We start from the raw sequence: 11,839 nt of genomic DNA on the forward strand, positions 1-11,839 counted from the left end.
CTCTCTGGGCTTCCTCTTCCGTAAAATAGGGATAATTACACTTATTTTGAAAGCCTGCTGTAAGCATTAAATAAGATGCCGCTGCCTAGCTCAGGGCTCAGTAAGGGCTAGTTTTCTTCCTCTTCTTTCCCATTCCTAGGTTACCAACAAGGACATATCCAAGGCTGCAGAACTAGAAGAAGGGGTCCCTGTCATAGATTGTGCTAGTTCAGGCTACTGTAACAAAGTATCATATGCCATTGGCTGGATGGCTTAAAAAAAACAGGCATTTTTTTCCCCTCATGGTCGTAGAGGCTGGGAAGTCTGAGATCAGGGAGCCTGCATGGTCAGATCTGCAGAGGACCCTCTTTGAGCCTTGCCGATGGCCACCTGCTTCCTGTGTCCTCACACAGCAAAAGGAGAAAGCTGTGAGGGCTCTTCTTTTTATAAGATAACTTATCTCTTCATGGGGACCCCAGCCTCATGACCTCATCTAAACTTAATGGCCTCCCAAAAGCCCGGCCTTCTAATGCTATATTACATTGGGGTGTAGGGCTTCAACATGTGAATGTGGGGGAACACAAACATCAGTCCATAGCACAGTGGGTCTGAAATAAACATTGCTTCACTTTTTCTTACCTTCAACGCCCTGAATTAGGGGTGTCTCTTCTCTAAGCTTCTCCTTACATAGCCTCTAGTGCCTGCTGGTGACCCCCTTCGAGAAAGTAATGAGAGCCATGGACCCTCTCCCCTGAAAATGTACATGTATGGAAATAGGTACTGTGCATGCCTTGTTACCCCACACAATTTTGCCTACACTTTTAAGGAGTTCACAGACCCCCGAAGCTCATTCACGGACTCTCATTTAAAACCCTGTTGTGGCACCCGTGTGACACCAGTTGTGGTTCAGTTCCCTTATTTCCCCTGGTAGACTATAAATTACATAAAGTTGGAGACCAGCTCCACTTGTTAAAGTCTGTATTCCCTACAGTGACTAGAGAGTGATAGTCACTCTCTAGTCTTTGACTTGTCATTGAATGTCATTGAATGACTTAGTGGATAATAAATGGATGGATGGATGGATGTGTAGATCAGTGGGTGGGTGGTGGACAGATAGGTGGGTGCTTTAGGTGGGTGGATGGATAAGATGGGGGGGGGAGTTGCCATGCTCAGAGAAGGGCAGAGGCAAGCAGTGAGAAGGGGACAGGGCAATCCATGGTTGTGGGGAACCCAAATGCTAGAGGACCTTGAAACCCTTGGGTAAAGTCCTCTGAGTTAATTCAGTAGAGAATATGATAGCACAGCTATGGGCTGGGGTTGGACAGGAAGAGTCTGAATCAGAAAGCCAAACAGGAGGGCACCTGGGTGGCTCAGTCGGTTAAGTCTCCAACTCAAAAAAAAAAGAAAGAAAGAAAGAAAGAAAGAAAGAAAGAAAGAAAGAAAAGAAACAAAAGATTTCTGATTCTTGATTTTGGCTCAGGTCTTGATCTCACGGTTCATGAGAGTGAGCCCCAGGTCAGGGTCTGTGCTGACATCGCAGAGCCTGCTTGGAATTCTCTTTCTCCTTCTCTCTCGGCCCCTCCCCCACTTGGAATCTCTCTCAAAATAAATAAATAAATTTAAGAAGATAGGAGGAAAGAGGGAAGGAAAGAGGGAAGGAAGGAAGGAAGGAAGGAAGGAAGGAAGGAAGGAAAGAAAGAAGAAGAAAGCAAGCCAACCAAATAAGAAGCTGGGCAAGAGGTAGGCAAGCCTCTAATCAAGAAAACAGTACCGGTAGGTACTAAATGGAAAGCCAAAGCTGCAAGACCCTTTTCTAAGGAAAACTGGGGAGTGGGAAGACCCAGGGGAGAGGGCTGAAGGGAGACACAAGAATTCATGGCATGTGGGGATCTCTGAATCATTCACTCAACTACTATTTGTTGAACCCCTCCTGTGTGCCTTGGCTTCTTTTAGGCACTGAGGAGGAGACCCAGTCCTTGCTGTCAGATGAGAAAGACAGAAACATTAGTAAGAGCTGAAATTCACAGAATACCTACTATGCACCAACCACTATTGTTAAGTGTTTGACGTGACTTTCCTTAACAATCATAGGAAGGAGGCATCATTATCACTGCTGCTTAACAGATAAGGAAACTGAAGCACAGAGAGGGTAATTTAGCTCCCCAAAGCAACATAACTAGTAAGTGTCAGAGCCACGATTTGGTCCCAGTTTCCAGAGTCCCTGTGCTTCATCGCCTTGTTACATTGTGGCCACTAAACAGGTGATTAAACATTAGTGGCAACACAGGGTGAAGACAGACAGGAAGGCAGTCTGTGCAGTTACAATCGGATACAAAGCCAGGGGCTGACTGACTCTGGCTGGGTGGGTCAAAGGGGTTTCAGAGAGAAGGCTGTTGGAGAATGGGTAAGGGGTACAGTTGAAGGACAAAGGGACGGGCACTCCCTGCCAGAGAAACCGCTCTATGCAAAGTGCACAGGCAGCGAGACATGAAAGCAGCAGAGGCCCATTCGGAAAACAGAGGCAGCCTTGTGTGACTGCAATCCAGAGCTGGGAGCCGGGAAGAGGCAGGGCCGCCTGCCCTCGGGAACAATGCTTGGGAATGGTCCCCCCTGCTTGTGTAGAGATTTATGATGTTTGACACACTTTTTATCTCTTCTGATCATCCTGATCAACCTCAACAAGCGGGCGAGTCAGATATTGAAACTGTCCTTGGTTTGTAGATAAGGAAACTGGTCAGAGAACTTAAATGACTGGTCTAAGTTTATGCTACCAGCATGTAGCAGAGACCAGACGGGACCCTCTGACTTCTCACTTTAATAATCTGAACGCACAAAGCATTTTGCTGAGCACTGGTGCAGAGATAGATAAGATGGACCTCTCCGTGTTTTCTGGTACAAAGGCAAAGATGAGGAAACATAGATCAGCAAAGGACAAGATCATGCCGGGGGGGGGGGGGGGGGGACCTTGACAGAAAGTCAACTACCAAGGACAAGCACTATGGGCACAGCGCGTCACCATGGCCAAGCACATAAACATACACAACTTTGACATCTCTGAAGACACCGTAGCAGGTTATACAGATAATACTTCTGTTCCCATTTCTCACATAAAACCTGAGGCTCAGAGATGGGAATTAATTCGTCTAAGGTCACACAGCTTGTAGGTGATAGAGCCAAGCTTCGAGCACAAGTCTTTCTAATGCCAAATGTACAAAACCCGTGAGAGCTGTTATTACAATAGCCAACTTACTAGTATGACCACTATGCGTTAGCTGCTGTGGTCGATACTTACATGCAACATTTCCTTTCTCCAACTGCACCATGAGACAGATGCTGCTGTTAAGCTCATTTTAATATAGAGAATTAAAAAATAGGTAAGGTCCCCCACCTAGGTCCCCCAGCCACCACACAAAGCTGTTATTCAGCACCGCCAATACTATCCTTAACCATCTTTGGACTCTCGTCTAGCCGACCGGAGCTAAGGAAAAAATGTTTTGAGCTTTGCACAAAACCTCTGTGAAAGCAGGTACATTTGATGATGAAAAGTATCTAACAAAACCATCCTCCATGGGGGTAGGCCAGTAAGAAAGGCCTTGATTGGAAAGCCACTGATAGCTAAGACCAGATTCCCTGGTGCCTTCAGTCAGGAAGAGAGATCAGGATTTCCATTGTTCTGGGAAAGAAAGGGCTTAGCCTGGGCACGAGCCAGGCACCAGAGAGGCCAGGGTGCAGGGCAAAATGTTCCTGGCCTCTGCTAAGAAGCCTGCAGGATACAGCTGGGATAATAGAAAAACAAGTAACATTCACTGGGTGCTTATTTTGTGCTGGATAACCTTCCTAACACTTAACAGAAACCATTAATCCTGGCATCTGCCCGGTGAGGTGGTTACAGCAATCTCGCAGATGAGAAAATTGAGGTCCAGAGAGCTTAAGTGGCTTGCCCGAGATCACACAGCGAGTCCGTGGTAGAAGCAGGTTTCCAGCCCAGCCAGCCTGGCTCTAGAGCCTACATGCTAACCTGCATGTTACATCTGGAAGAAGCCTTTGTAGCCATCAAGCCAAGCTCTGCATTTAATCTCCAAGGGGGGCCAAGAGAGGTCATGAAAATTAATCAGTAACACACAGCATCCACTCTTAGTCCAGTACTCCAAAGTTTCAACTCCAAAGCTGTTCCACTACACTTTCCCCATCTTCCTCTCCTTGATGGCAGCCTGGCCTTCAACCTGGCCTTGTAGGATAATAAGAAGCAGCTTGGGAGTCAGTCAAACTGGGGTTTGAATCTTGACGACACTACTCACCAGCTGTCGGGACTTGGGCAATGCACATGGTTGCTCAGGCTCAGTTTTCACACATATAAAATAGTTACATCGTATTATTCACCTTGAAGGGGCACTGTAAGGGTTGAATGAGTACTTTTTAATCATTAATATAATTGTTTTAATTTCCTCAGAGCACAAAGAACACGGTGTGGTTTATATTATTTTGTTTTGTTTAATGTTTATTTGAGAGAGAGAGAGAGAGAGGCGGAGCGTGAGCAGGGGAGAGGCAGAGAGAGAGGAAGACACAGAATCCAAAGCAGGCTCCAGGCTCTGAGCTGTCAGCACAGAGTCCCATGTGGGTCTCAAACTCACCGATGGGGAGATCACGACCTGAGCCGAAGTCTGAGGTTTAACTGACCGAACCACCCAGGCACCCCCTGCGTGGTTTATATTATTATTTCCATGGGACATTGCTCATCCTGAACATCTGACACACTAGCTACTCAATAGATCATTGAAATGAATGCATACATTTTCTTGAGTAAACGAGCATCTAGCATAAAGGGGAAAATAGGTGAATAGTGGTCTCTGTCAGCCAGGTGACACCCATAGGATATGGCTGTCTGCGTTAGGTTGATAAACTAATTTTGGTTGAGGTGTTAAGAGCTAGTAACTGTTGGGGCGCCTGGGTGGCTCAGTCGGTTAAGCGTCCGACTTCAGCTCAGGTCACGATCTCACGGTCCGTGAGTTCGAGCCCCGCGTCGGGATCTGGGCTGATGACGGCGCTCAGAGCCTGGAGCCTGCTTCTGATTCTGTGTCTCCCTCTCTCTCTGACCCTCCCCCATTCATAAGCTGTCTCTCTCTGTCTCAAAAAATAAATAAATAAACGTTAAAAAATTAAAAAAAAAAAAGAGCTAGTAACTGTGTAAACTATGGAGAGGAGGAGAAACGCCCCAGACACACCGCGCGGGTGCCCCGAGCCTAATATGCACATCCAGGGGCACAGTGGGCTCTTAGTAACTTGGTTAAAAGACTGACCCGAAAAGAAGTCAGTCAGAGGAGAAGAAAGGGCATCAGATGGAGGGGCAGGGCAGAAGTGGAGGTTTGTTGGTTGCGGTCAGGAGGGGTGCAGGAGGGCAGAACCCAGGGTGCAGGCGCTCAGCGGGAGACCCAAGGCAGCTGGAGTAGGACGTGCCCCCTCCCCGCCCTGGCCGAAGGTCATGGCCTTGCTGCAGGAAATTTCCTGGGGTGGGGCTGGAAGGACCTGGGAAAGCTGGCCTTGCTTCCTAGGTCAGACTCCCGCTGGGACCACCCTGCAGACCTCTGATGTGGGGGTGCCAGCCTGCCTATGCCCACCTCCACAGGGACTGCTCCTCTGGCCTGACCTTTTAAGCCTTCAGAGCTCTAATAAAATCCCTCCTTTTCCCTAGCCCAGGGATTCTCACACTTGAGTTCATCAGAATCACTGTGGAGGCTTTACTCATAAATTCAGTTTTTTAATATAGTAAACGAAGTGGATGATTTACTATTTTTGAAGTTAATTCATTTATTTGGAGAGGGAGAGAGAGAGCATGTGCAAGGATGACCTGGGGAGGAGCCAGACTGGAGGGGGGGGGGGTGGGGTGGGCATCCCCAGCAGGCTCCAAAGTATCAGCACCTACCAGAGGTTAGAACTCAGCAACTGGCGAGATCATGACCTGGGCTGAAATCAAGAGTCCAAGGCCTAACCCACTGAGCCACCCTGAGCCACTGAGCAGTGAGTCATTATCAAGACGCATTGCTACCCTTCCTCCACTGTTTCCAATTCAGTGGGTTTTAGGTGGGGCCCGAGACACCCCAGTTTTAGTAAGTTCTCTGGTGATGCTGATGTGTCTGGTCCAGGGACCATTCCTTGAGAACGGCTGCCTTGTCTCCCTTGTTTTCCTCCTTAACCCACTAAGTATCCTTGTTTATAGCCTCCCAGGAAGCCTGGAATCCTTGACAGCTGGAGAAACAAGGGGAGAGGGGACCTGGGTCTAAGCAAAGCCAGGAGGCACCTGGGAATCCCAACGTGCAGTCTGAGGGGTGGGGAGTGGGGAGCTTCCTAAGGCATCATTGGCTGCCTGTAGTCTCTGGGGAGGCCGTCCCAAGAGAACAAGGCAGAACCCTCAGGAGTAAAAGCTGAACAGGAAGCAAGGTTAATCAAGTCTGGCTGCAGGAAAGGGAGAAAAATGTCCTTTCAGGAAAGACTGTACGGAGGATGCCTTATTCGTCAACCAATGGTGCCCTAAGCAGTGCCACTGACTCTTTCATTTATTCAAAAAAATGTTAATTGAGCAGCCACTGTATGCCAGGCACTGTCTCGGGGTCAGGGATAACACAGGAAATAAAATGAGATCACTGTCTTTAGGGAGAATACTTTCTAGTTGGGAGGTTAACAATAAACATAACAAAAGAGTAAATTATTGAATATATTAAAAGGTAATAAATGCTATGGAAAAAAACAAGAGTAGGGTAAGGGAGTGCCAATGAGGGTTGTATTTTAAATAAGATGCTCAAGGGGCATCTGGGTGGCTGAGTCTGTTAAGCATCCGACTTGCACTCAGGTCATGATCTCACCGTTGGTGAGTCCCAGCCCTGCACTGGGCTCTCCACTGACAGTGTAGAGCCTGTTTGGGATTTTCTCTCCCACCCCTCCACCCCTCCCTCAATGGTGCTTTCTCTATCTCTCAAACAATTTTAAAAATTAAACAATTAAAACAATTTAAAAAAATTGTTTTAATAGTATAAATAAATAAATGGTCAAGGTAGGCCTTACTGGGAAGGTGATATTTAAACCAAGAGTTAAGGTAGTTGGTTATGTGATGGCTGGGGGAAGAATGTTTCAGGCAAGGGGAGCAGCCAGTGCAAAGGTCCTGAGGCAGGAGCATGCCTGGTATGTTTGGGGCCCAGCAAAGATGCCAGTATAACTGGAGTGGAGCTAGGGTGGAAGGAAGAGATAAGTAGGAGAAGAAGTCGGACAGGTAAAGGGGTTGGCAGGAAGATGATACAGGGTTGGGTAGGTCATTATTAGGGCTTGACTTTTACCCTAAGATGTTCCTCCATTTTTCTTTACTTTTTTGCCCTGATTGTTCTTGCCTCTTGCATCTACAATACCAGGCTCAAGAATGGCATTAACTGTTCCCTGGCTCACAGCTGGGCCTGGTTTTGAGGAAGAAGCAACTTTCAATAGACGGTCAATCTCAGCATCTCAAATGGGGGGCTTACAAAGGTTGTAGTTATGCTATTAGGCCTTCAGACGGACCGTTGGCAGTTCGCGTTTGCCTTCAGCATCCTGTCCTCTCTTTATTCCCTCATAATTCTCCACACCTCCCCAGGCTCCAGTTCCCCCAATACGTCTGCTCCCCGAGACTTTCGAGCCTCTAGACCGGCACCGTCCAGTCAAAATATAATGTGAACCACATACGCCATTTAAAATTTTCTTAGTGGCCACGTTAAAAAAAATTCTTTAATACCAAAAAAAAAAGTAAAAGAAACCAGGCAAAATTAATTTTAATAATACATTTGATTTAACCCAATCTATCCAGAATGTCGTTGCATCAACATGTTGTCAATATAAGAAAAATAATGGGTTGTTTTACATTACTTTTTTCCACACTAAATCTTTGAAACCCAGTATGTATTTTGCGCATATAACACACCCCTCCATTCAGACCAGCCACGCTTCAAGTGCTCTCTAGCCTCATGTGGCTAGCAGCTACTAGATTGTACCCCTGTTCCTGCCTGCTCTTCTCCGTCTCAGCATAGCTAACCCCTGTTGCCCACTGAGCTGACGCTTCATTCTGGAAGCCTTCATCGACTTCTCCACTTCCCCCATTGCCCTATGAGAATTAAGTGCATTCGTTTAGGGAGAGTACTTAGAATAGTTGCTGGCACATGGTAAGTTCAACGGAAGTGTTAGCTGTCATTATTACACCATTTAGTGCAGTTGTAATAAACTGATTGGTTGGGTGACTCTTATTTCACGTTTTCCTCTCCCTGTTACGATGCAAGCTTCAGGGGAAGAAAGAACTATGCCCGCCCTTTTCATTGCTCTGTTTTCGGGACCTGGTATCTGGCATAAGAAGATGAACATTCAATATAAATGAAGTGAATGAATGAATGAGTGAATGGTAAGAAAGCATGCTTGGGGTTATGATCAAGTATTTCAATTCTAACATTACTGTCGATAAAATCTTGATGCTGGGTGATGATGGTAGCAGGTTCTATTTTTGGAGGTTCAGATAGTAGAGCCTAAAGAGAGGTAAAATCTGGGCTCAAAACGGGGGGTAGAAAACAGGGTGGTGTGGTGGAGAGATAGGGACTTTGAATTTAGACAGACCTGGGTCTGAAGTCCTGTAAAATCACTTTCTACTTATATGACCTTAGAGAGGGTAGGTAACAGTTGCAACCTCAGCTTGCCCATCCATAAAGTGGGGATATGAGCTGTCTTTACATTATGTACCTGCATGCAAAGGCCCTAATCTCAGCTCAGATACCCTCAAGCAGGTCACTTACCCCCCACTCCCCACCCCTGCACCTCAATACCTACCATATATGTATGTTGTGTGTATGCTTTTAGTATTTAATGAGGTATGATATCATACATACAAGGGTTTAATACACAGTCGATGCCTGCAGTAGTGTCTTCACTTTTTCTTTCATTTTCATCCAGAAAATTTTCATGCATGTTATCTTTCTTTTCTCCTCCTTCTCAAAGGCAGGAGAAAAGTTCAAGCAATTTACCATTTGGGGAAATTGAGCCATCCTGCCTGGTAGATACAGGGCATCGCTGGTTCAAGTTAAGAAAGGCCCGTCAGCAAAACAGGAAAATTTGCCCCTTTAGTCTTCCTGCCCTTTGGCCTCTTTCTTCAGTCTTGCCTCATTCTTCAGAAAGTCCTTCACCCGAACCATGTTGGCTCCTGGCATTTTCTTCACTCTGTCTTCTACAGATGGAAGTAATTTCTCACCCACACTCTGAATTTTTCTGCGTGTTAAAGAGAAATCCCAGGTACCTAGAAAGGGTTTGTCATGCTGCTTGGCATTCTCAAAGCTCTCTCTAGCTCTGCTACAGTTCTGTTTCCAGGACTTCCTGAATGACTGCTAGTGCATTTCCCCCACCAGGCCCCTGAACTGTATGGGCAAATAGTGGATCCCAGTGCTTATCAGCCAGACACATAGTAGGTGCTGGATACAGTGTGCTAAAGGCATACACGGATGCATATGGGCGACTGTTACTGATTATGTCCCCTCCAAAATGCCCAGAAGACAGATGGGTGCGATGCCAGCTGTAACGAGAGGAGGTTGGCTGCTTGCTTAGAAGTGAAACTGAACCAGCTGAGAAGCTCACCCTCACTGTCTGCTTCCCTTTGGTGTCCTCTGGGGACGAAGGGAGAGGGGGAGAGGAGCTGGGAGCCCAGGAGGGCCCACAAGGTGCCCTCTTCAGCACTGAGTCAGCAACACCCAGCCCTGTGGACATAGGAAGATCCCGCTTTCAGGGGCTGAGTCACATGAATAACTGGAATAGTTGTTTAGATCAGAATGAATTCCCAGAACCTCTCCAAGCCAACCAGCAGCCACACGCTCTCTCCCTATCCTAAGAGCTTTCCAGCTTTGTGACTTAGCAAAAAGGAGGAGCCAGGCCTGGGTTTCTGGAAGGGAGGGGCCGCAGGGGAGTGGGCCTCAGGAATCCTTGCCATTCCCATTCTCCAGGACTGCAGGTGGTTTCTGAGACTTCTCACGTCTCCAGGAAGATGTAAAAAGACCGGCGGGCAGGAACCCAGCACGGATTGCGCAGCTGTTGTGTGGCCTGGGCGCGGTGTGGACCAGAGGCCCTGGCACCTCACCGTAAGCAGTTAGGGTGTCAGTGGGTACTAAGTGCCCCAGGAGTGGGCAGGTTATCCTCTGTTGAAATGTCCTTAAAGGTCTGTGTACCTTGGATGAAACGAGATATCGAAACTGTAGCCCTATGAGAGAGGTACTGTAGCCTCTCATATGAGAGGCGAAGAGGCTGGCATCTGACATACCGTGGGGCTCGTGCACGCATCTATAGGGTTCCGTCTTCTCGGCTGCTAGTCCGGAGCCCAGCAGCTCCCGGGAAGGCATGTTCTGGGCATCACAGAAGCCCTCAGTGAGTGCTTTGTGCAAAATATTGGCACGGTTCAAAGCTTAGGTCTCAGTATTTCCTTCCTAAGTGTCCGAGAAAGATCTCTGCCTTCTAAGATTTTGCCCTACCCTCCTTGCCGCTACATCCAGGGTGAATGGCCCACTTAGGCTAGGGAGGGCACCGGGCCGGTGACCCTATCCCTCGTGCTCACGCTTGCTCCGGGGCACTGGCTCTCAAACTTCAGCACACATCAGAAGCAACCAGAAGACTCCTCACAGCTTCCGGTTCAGGAGGTCTTGGGTGGGGCCTGGGAATGTGCATTCCTAAAAGTCGACCAAGAGATGCTGGTTCAGGGATCACACTTTGAGAACCGCTGCTCTAAGGCCAACGTATTCTTAAAAGTATTTTAAATGCCTTCCTAAATGGATTTTCAGGTCAGTGATCCATCTGAGGATTCTTGACAACACACGTGATAGGCCTTGCCACCAGTTCCCAGAAAAAAAATTGCACAAATGCTGAAAACAAAATGTAAACACTTCATTATAATTTCGGGATTCATTAGGCTTGCAGAAATTCATCCATGAACATCCAGGCTAAAAGAACTCCTGAATCAGAGTCCAAACCAGAATTCGTAAGTGAAATGTAGAATCGCAAAGTACAGGGAAGCAAATTTTATCAGCAAATGCAGAGAAGTTTCACAGCAAGTTGGCTGAATCTTTGTTCTCTAAAACGGGACCACCTGGGTTCAAATCCTGGCTCTGCCATTTGCTAGCCATGTTTCAGTTTCCTCATCCGCAGAAGCAGGTTGATAACAGAGCCTACTTCACAGAGTTTTGTAAGGAGTGGATGAGTTCATGCACGCACAGTGGATAGAATAGAACCTGGCACATAGAATACATACAGTAATTGTTCCAATTGCTTCAGCTTAGTTGGGTCATATTGATTCAACTTCCTGATATGCTGCGAGCCCTCTCTTCCTATTCCAACATCCATGGTCCTAACCATGTCTTGTCCATATTGCAGTGTCCTTCCACCTGCTCTCTTTATCCTGATTTCTCCCCTCTTCCAATATGTCTTCCATGCAGCATCCAGAGGGAGCTTTCTAAAACTCATCTTGTCTTGTCAAAGTCCCCCATCACTTCCAGGAGAAAGTCTGAGCTCTCGAGCATGGCATGTGGGGTGCCTTGATCTGGGTCCTGCTTGCCTTGGACCTCAGTGCCCCATGCTCTCCTAGTTAGGGTGTCAGTGGGTACTAAGTGCCCCAGGAGTGGGCAGGTTATCCTCTGTTGAAATGTCCTTAAATGTCATAAGCAAATAATACGCAAGAGAAAAGGAAAGCATAGGCTGATTCTAGGTACAACTACACTTTTTTCATACTGTCTGCCATAACTCATGATGCTTACTCTGCCTCACATGCCCTTCAGCCCTCTTTGAAGCAAACTGCTAAGGTTCCCTGAACCCCAGGCAGAACTGATCT

Source organism: Prionailurus bengalensis, chromosome C1, assembly GCF_016509475.1.
Source record: "Prionailurus bengalensis isolate Pbe53 chromosome C1, Fcat_Pben_1.1_paternal_pri, whole genome shotgun sequence".
In the NCBI taxonomy this organism is placed as follows: Eukaryota; Metazoa; Chordata; class Mammalia; order Carnivora; family Felidae; genus Prionailurus; species Prionailurus bengalensis.